The 19,454-nt window shown below is 42.6% G+C and overlaps 1 protein-coding gene across 14 annotated transcripts in view; it reads left to right on the top strand.

Moving 5' to 3' along the window:
* The window catches only part of LOC147122354 (heparan sulfate 2-O-sulfotransferase 1), a 299,256-nt gene that overhangs the window by 124,448 nt on the left and 155,354 nt on the right, over window positions 1-19,454 (top strand). For 2 of the 14 annotated variants that reach the window (XM_085983424.1, XM_085983420.1), the window contains exon 1: window positions 15,048-15,254. The exons of the other annotated variants lie outside the window; for them this stretch is intronic. The gene's annotated coding sequence lies outside the window, so the exon portion shown is untranslated. Of the gene's footprint in view, window positions 1-15,047; window positions 15,255-19,454 lie in introns of those variants that run through there. 14 annotated transcript variants of the gene reach the window in all.

The raw sequence follows: 19,454 nt of genomic DNA, 5'->3' as shown, positions 1-19,454 counted from the left end.
CTGGCCTGCTGAGTTTTTCCAGCATTTTCTGTTGTTATTTTGGATTTCCAGCATCTGCAGTATTTTGCTATCGTATTAGGGAAAGAGTTCCTCTGTGCACTTTTTGAAGCAAAATCATAACCTCATTCTTTATAAACCAGACTAAGGTGTTGTTACATGTAACGTGTGCAGAGAATCTTGCCCCATTGCAATTTGGTTATAGTTCCTCTTTGTCCTTTCGGACCAATTGACATTATTCAATCCAAGCCATTAGTTATTTTCTGAGAATGCTCAGTTGTGGCCTGCTGAGTCTTGGGAGATTCATCAGAGTTAATGAATGACGTGAAATGGCTTTTCTCCTTTGTCAAATTTCCAGAGATAGATTTGATCATCTTTACCAAATTCAGATCTGACAGAACTTTGTCACGAACTGCAATTCACAGCCAGAGAAGAGAGGAAGTCCACCAACAGTTGTAAGATGACAAGATTGGGATGTTGAAGGTGAGGGCTTAGTGGGTAAAAGAGCAGTTTCTGATGGTTGAGGGAGGGAATGAGAAGTAGACTAGAGTTGGATTCCACAAAGGCCTTCGACACTGTCAACCATGAGGGATTATGGAGCGTCCTCCTCAAATTCGGCTGCCCTCAAAATTTTGTCACCATCCTCCGTCTGCTTCACGACGACATGCAAGCCGTGATCCTGACCAACGGTCCCACCACAGATCCAAATCACGTACGAACTGGGGTCAAGCAAGGCTGTGTCATCGCACCAACGCTCTTCTCAATCTTCCTTGCTGCAATGCTCCATCTTGCCCTGAGTAAGCTCCCCACTGGAGTGGAGCTAATTTACAGAACAAACAGGAAACTGTTCAACCTTGGTTGCCTCCAGTCCAGATCCAAGGTCGTCCCATCCTCTGTTGTCGAATTACAGTATGCAGACGACGCTTGCGTCTGCGCTCACTCGGAGGTGGAACTCCAAACCATCGTCAACACCTTCACCGAAGCGTATGAGAGCATGGGCCTTGCACTAAACATTCGTAAGACAAACCTGCCAACCTGCCCCCACCACACAGTACTGCCCCCCCCCCCCGATTATCAAAATCCACGACAAGGCCTTGGACAACGTGGACCACTTTCCATACCTTGGGAGCCTACTGTCAACAAGGACAGACGTCGACGACGAAGTCCAACACCGCCTTCAGTGCAGCCTTCGGTCGCCTGAGGACCTCAAACCTGGCACTAAACTCATGGTCTACAGAGCAGCAGTGATTCCCGCCCTGCTGTATGCCTCAGAGACATGGACCATGTACAGCAGGCACCTCTAAGCACTGGAGAGGTACCACCAACGCTGCCTCTGCAAGATCCTGCAAATCCATTAGCAGGATAGGTGCACCAACGTCAGTGTTCTCGCTCAGGTCAACATCCCCAGCATCGAAGCTTTGACCACACTCGATCAGCTCCAATGGATGGGTCACATTGTCCGCATGCCCGATACGAGACTCCCAAAACAAGCGCTCTACTCTGAGCTCCGGCACGGCAAGAGAGCCCCAGGTAGACAGAGGAAACGCTTCAAGGACACCCTCAAAGCCGCCTTGAAAAAGTGTAACACCCCCACCGACATCTGGGTATCCCTGGCCCAAGACCGCACAAAGTGGAGGAGAAGCATCCGGGAAGGCGCCGAACACCTCGAGTCTGTTCGCCGGGAGCAAGCGCAAGGAGCGCACTTCAACCCAAGCACCCCACCCACCCGCCCCTTCAACCACCGTCTGCCACACCTGTGACCGAGACTGTAGGTCCTGCATTGGACTCATCAGTCACCTGCAAACTAATTTTTAATGTGGAAGCAAGTCATCCTCGGTTCCGAGGGACTGCCGAAGAAGAAGAGTTGGAGGAGTGGAGGGTGTGCACAGGGATGTATCGCTGGAGGAGACTGTAGAGATTGGGAGGAATTACCTCTAAGCAACTTCAAGGGAGAATAGGAATCTTAGTAGATTTAATGGGTCATAAGGTGATGGCGGACCCTGGCAAGACTGGGGATTGCAAGTATGTGAATCAGCATGTGACGTTTCTGGAGCGCATTAGAGAAATTCGGCCTCTAAGGTGATGAAGGCATAGTTTTGGCAGCAAAGGTATGGAGAAGTGTTGGGTGAAAGAAAGTAGTCTTGATGATAGTCGGTGCTGGTGAAGAAACCCGAGATCAGGATTGAGCTGGACACCTTGATTATGCACTTTGATTATTAGGTAGAAATCCTGCTCCTGATCACTTTCCAATAGCGCTACTGGAAAATGCATGTCTGGGAACAAGATCAGGCTTGGATATTAAACCAATGCCGTGCCATACATTAACGTGCACAAAATGAGGTTTTAGGATGAATTAATTTTGTTTGCTTGAGTGGTGCCGTTGTGCAAAACATAAATAGCAAACCAGTCGCAATCCCAATATAGTACTAAATTGCTTTTTCTTGCTTTGCCTGCTTTGTGATAATTTGTAAGGCCTGTTCTTTAATTTCTTCAGTTTTCATTATTGTGTTTTTCACACCTGTCATGCTGACTGCACAATCTGCTTTGCACTAAATATGTGCTGTCAATCAGCGATGCTCAACATTAACAGCCCCTCACTGTCAATAACACTCTTTCAAATGAACTGTCAGTTTTAACTGAGAAATAGCTGCTATGCACAAAATGAATACTCAAGTTCAAGTCATGAATTTGGGGGCTAACAAACTTGATTCTTTGCAGTGTGTATGCAATTTTCCCCCCATAAAATATAGGCTGAAAATTGGCTTAATTTATAAAGATGAGCTAGATAAGTTTAGAGTCATCTTCATTTCTGTGCCTAGCAGCACATAAGGCAACCCATTTCTTCCACTGCTTAACATCCAGCAGATCATGCTCTGGGTTGTTTCTGTAACCAAGACCTCATTTTTTGTAAACCGGTCGTTACCCTGACCAGGGGGAATTGGCTGTGTGAGGGGAGGGCAAGGTGTCGCCACTCCACTCCTACTGGATGCAAGCACCCTGCTGGATGTCAAACCAGTATTCAGAGACCGGAACTCTTCATAGAAAGAAAGACTTGCATTTATATAGCACCTTTCACGACCACCAGACGTCCCAAAGCGCTTTACAGCCAATGAAGTACTTTTTGAAGTGCAGTCACTGTTGTAACTGAATCATAGAAGTTTACGGCACAGAAGGAGGCCATTCGGCCCATTCTTGTCTCCAATTACTGGGGCAAGGTTAGAATGTTGCTTTCACTTAAATAAAAATTGACTTTCTATTCAGTCTTTATTATGTTAATATTTGCAAATGCAAATAATGTTTTGAACCCAGCTGGGGTGAAGTTGGCTAATAGTGTCATAAACCAAAGCTTATTGCCCATTTTGTGGGCAATGTTTGTTGATTTCCATATGGTGAATAGCTTGAATTTGTCATGCCTGGATCACTGGTTACAGCAGTATATCCTGGGAGCAGATGGACCTGAATATCTTGTGCAGTTATGATAATATGATTTGGGCTACAAAACACTTTGGCAGTCATCATGAGAAATACATTTCTCCCTGTAAATCTTCTGGTCATTGGTTCTAAATAATAAAATAAAGTTCTGTTCCTCAGCTCAGTCATCCCTGCCCTTAAGCATAATTCACTTAAGAGCTGTGTGGTAGGGTTTATTCTAATGTGTCTTGAAGCTTTACTGTCACGGGACAGTATAATCTTCAAGCTTAATTTACAATGTAGCATCAACACTAAAACTAAAAAAAAATTGCAGGTTTGGTGCCAAAGAGTTTTTTTGTTGTAAATTAAAGCTATTCTGTTCTTGGTCACCTCTAGTCCTGAAGACTTTGGCCTGTATTTTCCGATGCCTACGGGTGTGTACGAGCTGTGTACACACCCATAGGGACATTGGAAATGCCGGTTTCAGGCATGCGAAGCACATGTGCTGAAAACTGGCATTTCCAATCTGTCAAGGATGCTCTTGACAGATCGAACGCCTGCCCTGGAGAAGGGCCTCTGCGGGGGGAGAGTTCCGCTTTCTGCAGAACCTCCGCTCGCTGAAAACCCTTAAAAATCTTACACCTGGTAAAAGCGTGCGTAAGGCCTGCTTTTACCAGCATAAGAGTTTAAAAAAGTCAAAAAAAAGTGTTTTTCTCATTTTATAATTTCAAAATACTTTTTAAAACAGGTAAGTTTATTTTTATCCCCGTAAAAAACGTTATTTTTTTCAAAAAATTAATTTAATGTAATTTTAACTTATTTTAAAAACGTGATTTAAAATTTTTTTATTTAATGCTTTAGTGTCTTTTTGGGGTGATCTCCATTCATACTTTTGACAGGTCTATCTGTCAAAAGTATGAAGGGAAATTCCCTTCTTTCATTGGCTTGCCTAGCCCACATGATCCCAGGGATGCTTGGGATATGTGGGCCCTGAGCATTTCGACTGTGGAGAGGCCCAGGAGCGGAAGTGTCCGGACCTCGGGAGCCCTCAGGTAAGTGCGTAGATTTTTTTTCCGATAGGAGGCATGCGCACGCAGGAAGCCTCCTATCGGAAATTATGGGCCATTGACTCCTTGATGTTTTGCCATTCCATGGAAGTTGGTATTTCTTTTGTTACTCCCTCAAGTAGCCATTATTCATATGTGAACCTTGACGTTCTTGTTGATGGGCTGCTCAGCCATTGGGACAGTGTCCTATCCTCACCTGACATCCACACATGTGCTTCCGAATATATTACAGGCTCGCAATCAGTCATGGAAACCCTGGCCACTAATCCAGAGAATTGGAGCCACAGTGCCTTTACCACCATTGTAGCGGAGATGGGGTACGGGGTGGAGTTGCTGGTGGACCACATTCCACAGCGTGCGTATGACGTCACGGGCAGGTTGCCCGCCCGGATGTCAGTCTGCCTGACCTCGTTTCACTGCAGCTGCCGGGAATCCCAAGGCCTGGGATCCCCGACCGGCCACAATTCTGAGACTTCCAGCCTCACTATAATATTTAAAGTGCCAACCTGCCTCCTGGAAGCGGATTGGCTGCTCGACCCTCATCCCGTCTCCATTAAAACCGGAAGTGGGCAGGTTGGAATGGGTTTGGGGTCGGGATTCACATTTTTAATACTTTTTAACCTCCCACCTGACCCCAACCCACCTGTTTTTTGGAGTTAAAATCCCCCCCACCCCCAGGAATCCAACCTGGCACTTTCTTTATCTCTACCTCGGCTACTAACTGAATAAATTCGGAGTGATTGTGGTAGTCTCGCCTAACTTATTTTTAATTGTACACCACCTTTTTCGTGTATGCTATGTACCCTGAAAGTAACATACCACATTGTAATTGAACAGTTGCAAATTTAGGTAAAATATTGTTGAATTGAAAGCAGCATTAAATAAACCAAATTCCGACACCAGCATTATCTTGCAGTAGATTGGCCCCTCTGTGTCAGTTATACTTTGTTTCATTGGAGGAAAAAAATTGAAAATTGAGGGAAGATGTAAATCAGACTTTAAAAATGCTGAGAGCTGTCGATAATGTAATTAGAAGCTGGCTACTTGACCTGCGCTATGAGCACAGAACTGGACAACACATTTTCAAATTACGATAGCAAAATACTGCGGATGCTGGAAATCCAAAATAACAACAGAAAATGCTGGAAAAACTCAGCAGGCCAGGCAACATCTGTGGAGAGAAATTAGAGTCAACGTTTCAGGTCAAAACCCGTCGTCGGGACTGAGAAAAAACACAGGAAATGAAACCGATTAAAAGGCCAGTTTGGGGGCTGGGAAATGGGGATGAGAGAACAAAAGAGAAGTGAAGAGACATTAAGAGGTATTCAAAACCAGACGGGATGGTGATAGGACTAGTGGGGAGACAAAAGACGGCTCTAGGTTAGGTGTGAAATGCGCTGGCAAATTAACAAGCCTCAAGTGTAACCAGAGATTATAAATTATTTCCCAACAGCCTAATGAGTATGTGGAACAGATTCCCAATGAAAGCAGTTTTGCGCAGACCATTTGTGTTTAACTCCTTCAATAAGGAGTTGCGTAGCTATCTCGAGAATGGCTTCCTCTTGCTGAACATATGTTGATGGCTTTGTAGCTGACATTAGAAGGGGAGTGCAACCATAGCAACAGTTAACCAAGCTGCTTTGCTGAAATCATTTAGTAAAAATGGAGACGCCCCCAAATTGGTCTAAGTGGATTTGTTATACTGAGCCTAAATGAATGCACAGCGTCTAAGAATAACTGATATAAATGTCGTCAATCCAGCATTGAATTTCACTTGGAAAGCAGGGTGTTTGAAGTTTAATCCCTGCAGTGCAGTTTTCTTTTTGTCCATTACCTAGATGAGCAAGATGAGTAATTTAATTGTTTTAAAAAAAAAAAGTTGAAATTCTGACTATAACATTTCTTGGGGATCTAGTTCCATGTTTGCCCAAATTCAATTGTGCTATTAATATAGTACTCAAAGTATATCGGTGAAAATTGTGCCAGAAAAAAAATATTTCTGCAAAATATTTTATGAACTTTTTTCTGTATGCATTTGTAGATCTGATACAAATAGTGTATGATCTTGGAGGGTAGAATTTGTCTTGCCAGTAGCTGTTGACCATGATTGTAACAGGATTTCCACTGAGGCTGTAAGCAAACAATTATACCTGTCTTAAAGATTATTGGATGGACTGCTTGATAAGGTCAGATCGTGTACATGCATTTTGAGCTTTCCAACTATTGTCACATAAACATACAGTAATGGATTAATCCAGTGCAGTTGCCTTCCTGAGACTTAAATGTAGTTTGAAAGGTTTGTCTAAAAACCGTTCGTAGATTTGACCCAACCAGCAAATGACAAAGGCTATATTTATCAACAGTGTCACTTGCACTTTATATCAATTGACATAAAAATGACAAGCCTACATCTTTCCTTCATGTTTTCTTTGAAAGTCTAATCAAGCAAAAGTTTGATTGCTGAATTTTGAGGAGTTCAGTAACATTTCTAATGGAGGAAAAAGATTAAATGGGGCAGTAGAGGCCCTCGGGACCATTTTTGTTGCATGCAGATGCTTTCCTGTGTAAAAAAATAAATAATATTAGCAGTGACACTGTATCCATAGATTTATTCAAAGTACCCTGAAGCTACTGGAGTTGTCCACTCTCTCCTAATGAAAACACCGATGGGCCCGAGCTGATGAAGCATTGCTTATTTGCATTCTTCTGCTGCATGACTTTGAGCACAGTTCAACAACAAAAATACTGTGCCAGTATCAGTAACAATGGCCAGATGACTGCGTCTCATATCTTTTAATATTTGAAGTGATCAGCTCTTTTTATGGAGATATTAAGTAGATTTGTAAAATTTCTATTAATGGGAGATGAAAATAACCAATACTGCAAACTATTGAAATATTAATTCAGAAACTCAATCAAAGAAATAATTAATTTCACCAAAAAGTGAGACCAGTCTAAAATCTTGAGTAATTTGAAGTTTAAACTTTTAAGTGGCTTTCTTGCTTCTCCTAGGCGCCTCACCCCTGTATCATTTCCCAGTAAAGAGAGTGCAGGATTCTGCTCGAAGGGTTCACCAACACTGCTATGTAACCTGCTACAGGAGACTTTGGTTTGTCCGGAAACCTCGATCTACCGGCAGAAATCAGGAGCCGTTTTGTTCGTTTTTTTTTCCTTCTCGTGGCTTTTTTTTCTTCCAACAGTCAGGCTCTGGAAAGTCTCTCTGAAGCTGTTGCTAAGCTACATAGACGCTTCCAAGGTACGGGCCAACTGTTTACAAGCTGTTGCTAAGCAACAGTGTTTGTTGTCAGATACGGAGATGAGAACCTCCGTATGCTTCAACATTAACGCTGGTATGTCCGGCAGTTTTGATAGATCGGCAACAGCTCGGTCCCGTCGGTACCGGATATAACACAGTTTCCTGTACTAGGAAGCCTGTAGAAGTAGCTTGAGGGGGGTTCCCTCAAATTTTCTTTATCCAGTGGGAACGTGTCTAGCCTCCATGCTGTGCAACTCTTAATAGCTTGGTTTAGACCAGGAACAGTGAAGAATAGTGAGATTATTCTTTTGTTATCCAGGCCTGAATAATTAGCAGTGTTGGAATAGAAGTTAGGTGGTTTGTTGTGTTTTACACCATTGTGTTTAGAACACCGAGTCAAGGATGAGAAAATGCCATTTGGCCTATCAAGATTGTCCCCCTCCTATCTTGATTGATTAAGCATAGTATCGAACTGCACTTTGAAACTCCACCATCTCTGGCCCCCCTGCCTTATCCGGTAAATTAATCAAGATGTTGTTTTTCTACGGTCTGTTTTAAAACACATTTTAACTCATTTAAATTTGTGCTGCTTGTCCTATTCAGTGAAGTAATATTGCGGGCCACCCTTATATGTTCAGTTAAACACTTTGTATACCTCTCTCTTAACTGTCCCTCTCTAGATTGTATAATTGTTTTTAATAACTCATGGTTGCTTTTCTCTGCACGCTCACAAATGTACGTATGTCCCTTTTTTAAAATGTTAGACTAAAATATCCCAATGGTCTTTATGTATGAATGGACTACATGTTGCACAATAATTAAAAATTCTGTCGTTTTCTGTTTTTTGCATGACTCTGAAATGTCTGACAGCGCTTGTTTCTCTGTCTTTCTCTTTGTCTCTTTTCTCCCTCTCTACTCTCCTCCCTTTCTTTCTTCACTCCTGTTCCTTCCCTCCCCCTCTGCCAGCTTGATGTGTTTCTTGAAGTAGAAATATAGCTTTCATTAGCTGCAAACCTATTCAAACTCCTAGTTTGCATTGAGATGATTTTTAATATGCAAACTGAAATATTGCTATATGTAGAGATATAAAGTAATATTTGCAACCAGGAAAATGGTATTTGGTTCAAAATTAAAGAAAATCCATAATGGATGATTAATCAGTTCAGTCTATCGGATTTAAAATGAGCCTCCATATTTATGCCTCCTTTTTCAAATGCATTCCATTCCATGTTTCTATAAAACAACACTCAGTATAAACTTGACTGGAATAAAACTTTTCAAATTTGCCTTTTAACTTTTCTTCAAATAATTTTAACCAACAACCAGATATTTTTAGAAAGGCTGTATTGGTTAGGCTTACACTGTTGACGTATCCTGGGAAATTGTGCACTCTCTCCTGCTTAGACTAAACAATCTATTGTTAGCTAGAAGAATTACAGCTCTGGGCAAAAATATCAAGTAAAATCCCAGACTTAGCAGACTTAGTCCTTTAAGAAATTCAATGGAGTTATTAAAATATGTAAAGTTAATTATGCAGTAGTGAAATTGATATTTTTATTTTGTTTAAAACCTTATTTTGGACATGTGGAAATTTAGTTACTGAAGAAAAGTGGAAGACTTTTTTAAAATTGTTGTGTATGTAATATGTGTGCTACTTTGAACCTATGGACAGGACTGCACTACTTGTTGGGCGTAGTGATACGCAGTACCACTCCTGGCCATAGGGGTATAAATAGTACTGTGGGTACTGATCCCCCTCAGTTCCCGCCTGTGGGCATGAAGTAAAGACCTATGTGCAGTCCCTACCTCCAACCAGTAAAGGCCTGTTTGAGTTATACGTTTAAGTCTTTGTGTTAATTGTTCAATACAATACACATACTTAACAAAAATAAAAAGCATTTTAATTGATTTCATTAGTTCATTTATTATTGATAGGCTACTTGTCTAGTCATTCCTGGATTCAGGAAAGGTCCCAGCAGATTGGAAAACTGCTAATGTAACACCCTTATTTAAAAAGGGAGGTAGACAAAAGGCTGGAAACTATAGACCAGTTAGCCTAACATCTGTGGTTGGTAACATGTTGGAGTCCATTATTAAGGAAGCAGTAACAGGACATTTGGATAAGCATAATTTAATCGGACAGAGTCAGCATGGTTTTATGAAGGGGAAGTCATGTTTGACAAATTTGCTCGAATTCTTTGAGGACGTAACAAACAGGGTGGATAAAGGGGAACCAGTGGATGTGGTGTATTTGGACTTCCAAAAGGCATTTGACAAGGTGCCACACAAGATTACTGCACAAGATTAAAAAATCACGGGACGGGGGTAATATACTGGCATGGGTGGAAGATTGGCTATCTAACAGAAAACAGAGAGTTGGGATGGCAATCAGTAACTAGTGGTGTTCCGCAGGGGTCAGTGCTGGGACCCTAACACTTTACAATCTATATTAACGATTTGGAGGCGGGGACCAAGTGCAACATATCCAAGTTTGACGACGATACAAAGATGGAAGGGAAAGCGGTGAGTGAGAAGGACATAAAAAACCTGCAAAAGGACATAGACAGGCTAAGTGAGTGGGCAGAAATTTGGCAGATGGAATATAATGTTGGAAAGTGTGAGGTTATGCACTTTGGCAGAAAAAATCAAAGAGCAAGTTATTATCTAAATGGAGAGAAAGTGCTACAGTACAAAGGGATCTGGGGGTCCTGGTGCATGAAACACAGAAGGTTAGTATGCAGGTACAGCAGGTGATCAGGAAGGCCAATGGAATCTTGGCTTTTATTGCAAGGGGGATGGAGTATAAAAGCAGGGAAGTCTTGCCAGTTATACAGGGTACTGGTGAGGCCACACCTGGATTACTGCGTACAGTTTTGGTTTCCATATTTAAGAAAATATATACTTGCTCTCAAGGCAGTTCAGAGAAGGTTCACTCGGTTGATTCCGGAGATGAGGGGGTTGACATATGAGGGAAGGTTGAGTAGGTTGGGCCTCTACTCATTGGCATTCAGAAGAATGAGAGGCGATCTTATCGAAAAGTATAAGATTGTGAGGGGGCTTGATCGGGTGGACGCGGGGAGGATGTTTCAACTGATGGGTGAGACTAGAACTAGGGGGCATAATCTTAGAATAAGGGGCTGCCCTTTCAAAACTGAGATGAGGAGAAACTTCTTCACTCAGAGGGTAGTAAATCTATGGAATTTGCTACCTCAGAGCTGTGGAAGCTGCGACATTAACTAAATTTAAAACGGAGATACAGTTTCCTAGCTGATAAGGGAATTAGGGGTTACGGGGAGCGGGCAGGGAAGTGGACGTGAGTCTAGGTTTGGATCAGCCATGATCCTATTGAATGGCGGAGCAGGCCTGAGGGGGCCGTATGGCTTACTCCTGCCCCTACTTCTTATGTGTTATATTTGGGAATGGTTGTTTTCATTAGTTCTTTGTAGTATCTTGAGTTTTACAACTGTTTTTCTTGCTATTGATTAATACATTTCCTACCTCTTCACTTTTGGTCTTTTGATGTTTGTAACAGTAGGAAGTATGTGTGATAAACAGGAAGTGCACACTAGAGTGGAGACTTTTAATGTATTACTAGATGTATTAATATCAATTAATAGGTGTATATACATGTATTTTAATTACTGGATCAAGTGGGGCAGCTAATTTGTATTGTAGTTTGATGACCGCACAAAGTACGTTTTCATTATAATCGAGCTCGATCTAGCTATTACACATTGTACTAGTTGACTACAAGTAAATCACTCTGCAACTCAAAAGGGTTAAGCCAATGTGATTTTTAGGCTCTATTAACAATCTCCTAATATTTCTAACAGCCATTAACTTTCTCCTCACAGAAGTTGATCACTTCTGCAGTGGGATTATAATAGTGTTGCATATTTTAATTCTCGAAGTTCAAAATTGTAGGTTTGATTTTCTATAAAAGCTGCTATGTTGAGTTACAAGCCTGAAATCCAATCTCCGTTCTCCTGGCATTCTTAAATTGTTGTGCGCTCTGAGTTTGACCTCATCAGAGCACTCTGATTGAATTACAGCTATGCAACACACTCTATCGTATCCATTTCCAAATGTTGATTGAAACTGGCGATGATGCCAATAGACTTTACAGCACTCAGTAAACTATTCCAGTAGGTGATTGAAGGAGAAAATATTTTGGGGGATTATAACCGGAACGTTGCTTCCAGAACTTGGTGTTGATTATAGCAAAGAACAGTGAAATAGATGTTGGTTTGCTCTGCAGTACTTTTTATGTAAAATCTCCTTTCTCAGTTCACTGCTGTTTGGTGCAAGAGTCACTGTAAAATTAGGGGGCGGGGTGGGGAGTAAGCTTTTTCAGATATTAATCTAATGCTACAAGCAACCAGTCTAGAAGACAAATCGCTTGGCTTTTACACATGCCATAGCATCATTTTGAATGCGATTAAGCAAAGTGACTCCCATTGTTCCACATATCTTCATTCCTAGTAACTAGTCAAATTGACTTAAGTTACTACTCGGTTTGTTTTTAAATAAAGTAAATCTTGAGGGATATCGGGAAGTATGTCTCTCACAATCCTGAAAAGCAGCTGGGTTATTCCATGGTATCATCAGATTCATTTTTGCATTCTCCATCAAGATCTACAAAGAATTAACACATGTAAGGATATTGTTGCATTTTAAAGAAAGTGTTTTCTTTTGTCTTAACTGGTAAGTAACTGACAGCCAGTGCAAGTTTCAGTTGTGCTAAATATATTAACATACGATCATGGTGTCAGTTTGGCTCAGTTGACGGGTTTCTCACCTGCATCAGAGGGTTGTGGGGTCAAGCTGCAGTTCAGAAGTTAAGCACATAACCTATATGCTGATAATCCAGTGCAGTACTGAGGATGCTGGGACAAGATGGTAAACTGAGGCCCAGTCTGCATTTTCTAGCAGTTCTGATCCCATTGTTAAAAATGTTAAAGATATTAATGCCACCATGCCTCCCGCAACCAATACCACCAAAAATAGATTGGTCTGGAAATTGCGGTTGGAGGCTTGCCGCCGGCGTACGCCTCCGAACTGAAAGAAAAATACAAACTTAGCTGGCGTCTTTGGCCCTGGGCCTGCAGGTGTACGCCTGCGTAAAGGCTCACGGCTCCCAGGGGCACATGCGGTTCGCAAGCGTCCCTCTGATCACGTGGGCCATGCCAACCAATCAAAAAGGGGGGATTCCTATGATGCTTATGGGGATTCCATTTATGTACGGAATCCCCATGAGTATGATAGAAATCACTTAATAAATAAAATTTCACACCACTTAAATAGAAATAAATGATCACGTTCAAAATTAATTAAGACCCTTTAAATATTTAAAATTTTATTTTTTGAAAAATAAATTTAAACATTTTAAAAGGGACAAAATGTATCTAAACTCATTTTAAATGTATGTTTAAATCATTTAAAAAAGTTTATTTTAATGTTTATTCTAACCCTTAACGCTGGTAAAAGAAGGCCTTGCACCTGCTTTTACCAGGTGTAAGGGTTTGGTGGGCAGTAGTTGGGCAAATAGCCCAACTCTGCGCCAGCGAAAGTGAATTTGTAGCAGATGCAGTGGATCTGTCCAAGCGAAACGTGACAGATTACAAGTTCCAGGTCTTCACGCATGCGGAAACACGGAACTTGCGGGGCTAATCTGAAGGCCCGTAATTTCAGGGTCATTAAGTGGTCAGTCAATCGCTTGCTTCTGTTTGGATTTTGCTGTGCCTAAAATGGCAGCAACATTTGCCTATATAAGCTCCACTTCAGCCGTTTGTTTTGTGTGAATATGCTTTGAGGTGTTTCTGGGAGATGGTGTAAGGAATGCAAGTTTTGTTTTAATAACTTGAAAATATTGCATTGATTGATCTGGATGATGGGGGCAGTTTTTCTTGGTGAACTGATTTGAGTGATTTGGAAACACATGAATATGGTAATATCGGGTTCATAGTTTCTTAAACGCTTCCTAAATCCGAAAGGGTTTTTTAAATATATTACTGAATTACATGAAGATGCATATTTTCATATCACAGCCCTAATAGCGATTCATGCATTGATGGTTTTGTAAAATCTGCAACTTTGTACACTACTGCTTCCCAGCATGATTGAGAATCTTGCTTACTGTCGTTCTTAGAAGCCAGCCAAGTTCAGCAGCCTGAGGATGTATAAATACCAATATTGGTCTCAAATCATTAACTATGGTGCATGGATTATACAGACCAGGATCAAGTGAGAGTTTCTTCAATGGAATGTAAAGGTTCTTTTTGAGATAAAATTGTTCACTGATTGAAGCTATGTGTCACCCATGTGTTGATGTGTTTGTGTGCTTGCGCTTAATTTTAAAACCCTTATGAGGTGGCAGATGTATTGCGGCGTCAGCATGTTGTGCCAGAGATCTCACTGCAAGGAAGTGAAAGTAGAAACCAGGTGCTTCTCCACATGCAAACAGGGAAAATCAGGTCAATCCGCTGCAGCATCTTTCTCTGAAACAGGAACAGGTGCTGAAGGGATGGAGGAAAGGGATGGCAATGTCGGTAAGCATTGGGCTGAGAGTTAGTTGAGGGAGAAGACACATTTGATGAAGGCTGAGAGAGGTGTTGTGTATTTTGAGATCAGGTTGGGGCAACTGAACAGATATTTTCTATTGGAGATCATTATTTCCCCTGCACTTAGGAACATAGGAACAGGCGTAGGCCATGTCGCCCCTCGAGCCTGCTGCGCCATTCAATGAGATCATGGCTGATCTGTGAACTAACTCCATATACCCGCCTTTGCCCCATATTCCTTAATACCTTTTGGTTAACAAAAATCTATTAATCTCAGATTTAAAATTAACAATTGACCCAGCATCAATTGCCATTTGCAGAAGTGAGTTCCAAACTTCTACCACTCTTTTTGTGTGTAGAAGTGTTTCCTAACTTCACTCCTGAAAGGCCTGGCTCTCATTTTTAGTCTCTGCCCCTAGACCTAGACTCCCCAACCAGCGGAAATAGTTCCTCTCTCATTACCCTATCAGTTTTCCTTGGCATCAGAGCAGAGGATGGGAGGGAGGTTGTAGGCGATTCATAGAAGTTGAGGGTCATAAAAGGACTTGGCAGTGGAGTGGGAGAAGCAGTAATTCACACTACAGGAAACTCTTGTTTAAACGGTACCTAAATATCCAGAATTCTCTATTAACCGGCAAAATTTTCACTGAAAACAACACCTCAATAACCGGCAATGTTGCCGAGACCGAGTCTCCCGTGGTGGTCGAGTTAGTCAGTGGGGGTAGTTCTCCAAACTGCCACTACTCGGCTTCTTGGCACTGTCGGAAGTCGGAACACCTCAATACCCCTGTAACAGGAGTCTGACTCTCCTGCGCTGCCGGTAGTCTCTCCTGATCTGCCATTTTACCAGGGTACTGTGTGTCTCCCACGCTGCTGGTAGTCATTGCATTGCATTACCCTCAACTGGCAGTACTGTACTTAATCAAGCATCTTCCACCATCCATTTAACACAACATTCTGTAGGTGAGTACCCAATTACTGTATACTGCACATTTCTTGATTTTTTTTATTTTTCTTTGTTAAAAATAGCCTCGGTAGATAACCCTCTCCGTCATCCGGAATTTTTGATCAACCGGCAACATGCCGGTGCCGGATACCAGAGTTTCCTGTACATTGTTAGCCTTACTCGGAGAAGCTACAAGAATGGTTGACTGATGTGGGAAATGGAATATTGCATGCTGGTGCAGTCGGGGGGTGATTGTCTAGTGATTTGGTGGGGGGGAGGGGCGGGTGTGCAGAGGGAAGGAGCTTTATTCTGTAGTTAGCCTATGCTACACCTCCCCTAGGAATAAGTGCTGTGCACTGTTGCTGCCTTGCTTGGTATTGCCTTGGTTTGTAGCTTAATTCATTCTGACTAATTGCAGGACGGATTCGCCTTCTAAAAGAAAGTTGCCCTCGAGTGATTTCTACATTTACAGGCTCTGCCGACACTAGGCTCTAACCCTCCACCACCACCTCTTAATTCCACAACTACTACTTCTGTTGGACTGCTTGCTTTACATTGAAGTTGTGTATAAGCTAGAGTTTCTTCCAATTCAAGACTACTTATTTTCACTTCCACATTGCCTTCTTCTGCCGTCGCCTCACTCCCACTGCAGACAAAACCCTTACCCATGTTTTTGTCACCTACTGACACCCCTTTCACCAGCCTTCCAACACTAACCCGTAACATTGCAATTTGCCAAAATTCTACCACTCACATCCTGCCCCATACGAAGTCCTGCTTGCCCATCACTCCAACCGTACCAACCTGCACTGGCTTTCTATCTTCCAAGAAATACACCTCAAGATTCTCGTCGACAAATCACTTTGCTTGCCCATGCTCTATAACCATCTCCACCCTTATTCCCTACTCGAAGTTCCTCCAGTTCTGGCCTCCTGTGCATTCCCTTTCTTTCTGTTCCACCATCGGTGGCAGAGCTTTCAGCTGTCTGTTATGCTCTGCAAGTTGTTCTCTCTTTGCTCTTTTTTTTGCCTTATTTCTTCCTCTCTCCTTGCTTTAACACATTGTTTAAAATCTACCTATTTGGCCATGACTTTTCCAGCTCCCCAGCTGTGCTTAGTGTTCACCTTCTCCTCTCTGAAGTGCCGTTATTTTTCAGAGTTGAAGTCTTTGTATAAATGTAAGTTTGTTGTTCAGCGCAACAAACTTGGACACTGCTTGCAGAGTTTTTGCTATCTGTGCAGTTCTTTTTTTATATTTGCTGTACCATATCATATGACTGTGGTGTTGCTTTCAGCTCCAATAGCAGATGTTAACACTGTTGAACAAACCCTAAAGTAATGCTTGAACAGTTGGAGCTGTGTAATGACGCCAAGTTGCTACATTCCTTTAGGAAGTTTAGAAACTAGGTACAGAAAATGAAGTGCATCAAGTTTCCAACATATATGAGGGCTGTTGTGTTTCAACATGAAGAAGATCTCTAAACCTTATGTGCTGACCAGTGGATTGCTGCATTCTTTGAAAAAATTGATCATAGATTCACTTCATCTTCTAAGGTTACAAAGTAAATAAAAACACCTCTCTTTGTTGCTTTTTCCAATGTTAAAATTTAAAAAAATCACTACTCTGTGCTTAAGCAACCAAATGCCAAAATGACTGCAATACCAACTTCATATTTAAAATTAAAGTTTATGAAGCTTCCTCCTGAGGTTCCCACCATCACAGAAGCCAGCCTTCAGCCAATTCGATTCAGTCTGTGATATTTAGAAACGGCTGAGCTCACTGGATACAGTAAAGGCTATGGGCCCTGACAACATCCCGGCCATCGTGCTGAAGACTTGTGCTCCAGAACTAGCTGTGCCTCTAGCCAAGCTGTTCCAGTACAGCTACAACACTGGCATCTACCTGACAATGTGGAAAACTGCCCACAAAAAGCAGGGCAAATCCAATCCAGCCAATTACTGCCCCATCAGTCTACTTTCAATCATCAGCAAAGTGGTGGAAGGTGTCATTGACAATGCTATCAAGCGCCACTTACCAATAACCTGCTCTCCGATGCTCAGTTTGTGTTCTGCACAGACCACTCAGCTCCAGACTGATTGCAGCCTTAGTCCAAACATGGACAAAAGAGGTGAATTGCAGAGGTGAGGTGAGAATGACTGCCCTTGACATCAAGGCAGCATTTGACTGAGTGTGGCATTAAGGAGCCCTAGTAAAACTGAAGTCTGGGAATCGGGAGAGGGGGTGGGGGGGGGAAACTCAACTGGCTGGAGTCATACCTAGCACAAAGGAAGATGGTTGTGGTTGTTGGAGATCAATCATCTCAGCCCCAAGACATCACTGCAGGAGTTCCTCAGGGCAGTGTCCTTGTAAGGTTCTCAAAATTCCCACATTTCCCCCAAGGTTATTAATAAAAGGGACCTTGTATGGACAATTTAAAAAGGCTACCCAAAAAGATGGCATCCGCACCTCGTGACCAAAAGCCTGTAAGATTTTAAAGGCTTGGACTCTGCAGCACAAGCAGGCAGCTTTGGGAAATCGAAACTTAAAATGCATTTCTGTGAAAAGGACTTTGTGTTTGAAAAGCCAGACAGCTAGGCAAACACTGAATATGCATTGCGTCAGTTCGAAACAGAGCCCAGTTAGGCCTAAGCATAAGGCCATTAGTTTTGTCCGCATAAATAATCGGGAACAGCTCAAGGGAGCCACCAAGGCTGGACAGGCCAATTAAAATGCATTAATGACAATACAACCCGGACATCGGGGCCATCAGGTGCGATAAACAGCCATCTAAAGCCAGTTAACTTAGATTGGTATAATTACATTAAACAAGCCCGCCTAAATTGGACAATGGACTGACCTGATTTGGCGCGCAGATAAGGAGTGGAAGAACGGGTATAATTGTAGGCCCATCAGCAGCAATCGCTCTTCGCTCTGCTCTCTTGACTCTGACCTCTTGTTTGGTCTTGGGCTGCTGCCGCTCGTACTCGTGGCGGGTTCTCTTCTCACTCCCCGCATTGTGTAACAACCAAGGACATCCATACCAAACGCGGGAAGAGAACGAGATCCGAGTTCAAAGTCATACAGGACACACAGGCCACAAAAAGGGGCAGACGAGACGAGACGAATAAGAAGGTAAAACCCGACAAGAGCAGAGAAGGGCAGCAGAAGACGCATTGGTAAAAACCAAACGCCTAGTTATAAGCTGGCGCTTGGGGAAGAAAGTATATGTATGGACAGTGAGAATTAGTTGGTGTTTGAACACTGCGAATATGCTGGCGTTTGACGCTTGGGTAGTAAAATCAAACAAGCATAAAAACTGCCAACCGCCCCACAACCGCAACGTTACCGCCGACGACCACCCGAGGGAGAAGAGAACCCATTGCGACGAGACGACAACGGTGGCTGAGGAGAGGGAAGGTGTGTCGCAGCAACAACTCCAGCACCGCGCCCGGAGACCACGCGGTGACGGAGTACCCCAAAGGACAGAAGACCAAACCTCAAAATTCACAACGTTAAAGCAACAGGTTTTAGATTGGTGAGCATGAATTCCTGGCCCCTCATAGCTTAATCTAGTTGGGTATAGTGGGTGGGATAAGGATAAGGGGATTGTTAATGTTGTTTTTCTCTCGATGTGCCGTGTGTTCCCCATTCCCTGTATAAGTATAATTTTGTTTATGCCTGTATTTTATACCAGTAACTTCTCGTAAGACTTTTATTCTGTTTCAATAAAATCTTGGTTTTCTTACACCAAACCACTTGTCTACTCGATTTTCTGTATCGCTGCCTGTACCTAAGTCCAGTGTCTAGAACCCAGGGGTGTGGGAGCGATTCGAACAGCTCACAGGCAGTCAGGGGCATAACTGACTGGGCACACGCCACCCCCTATATCCTAGGCCCAACCTTCTTCAGCTGCTTCATCAATGACCTTCCCTCCATCATAAGGTTAGGCGTGGGGATGTTCACTGCTCAGTATTCAGTTCCATTTGCAACTTCTCAGATAATGAAGCAGTTCGTGCCTGCATGCACCAAGACCTGGACAACATTCAGGTTTGGGCTGATAAGTGGCAATTAACATTTGTGCCAGGCAATGACCACCCCTTGACATTCAATGGCATTACCATCGCCGGATCCACTACCATCAATATCTTGGGGTGGTCACCGTTGACCAGAAACGTAACTGGACCAGCCGCATAAATATTGTGGCTATAAGTGCAGGT

The sequence above is a fragment of the Somniosus microcephalus genome, chromosome 3, assembly GCF_052327205.1.
Source record: "Somniosus microcephalus isolate GS21.2 chromosome 3, FLI_Smic_1.0, whole genome shotgun sequence".
Lineage (NCBI taxonomy): Eukaryota > Metazoa > Chordata > Chondrichthyes > Squaliformes > Somniosidae > Somniosus > Somniosus microcephalus.
This window is presented reverse-complemented; position numbering and strand designations above follow the sequence as displayed.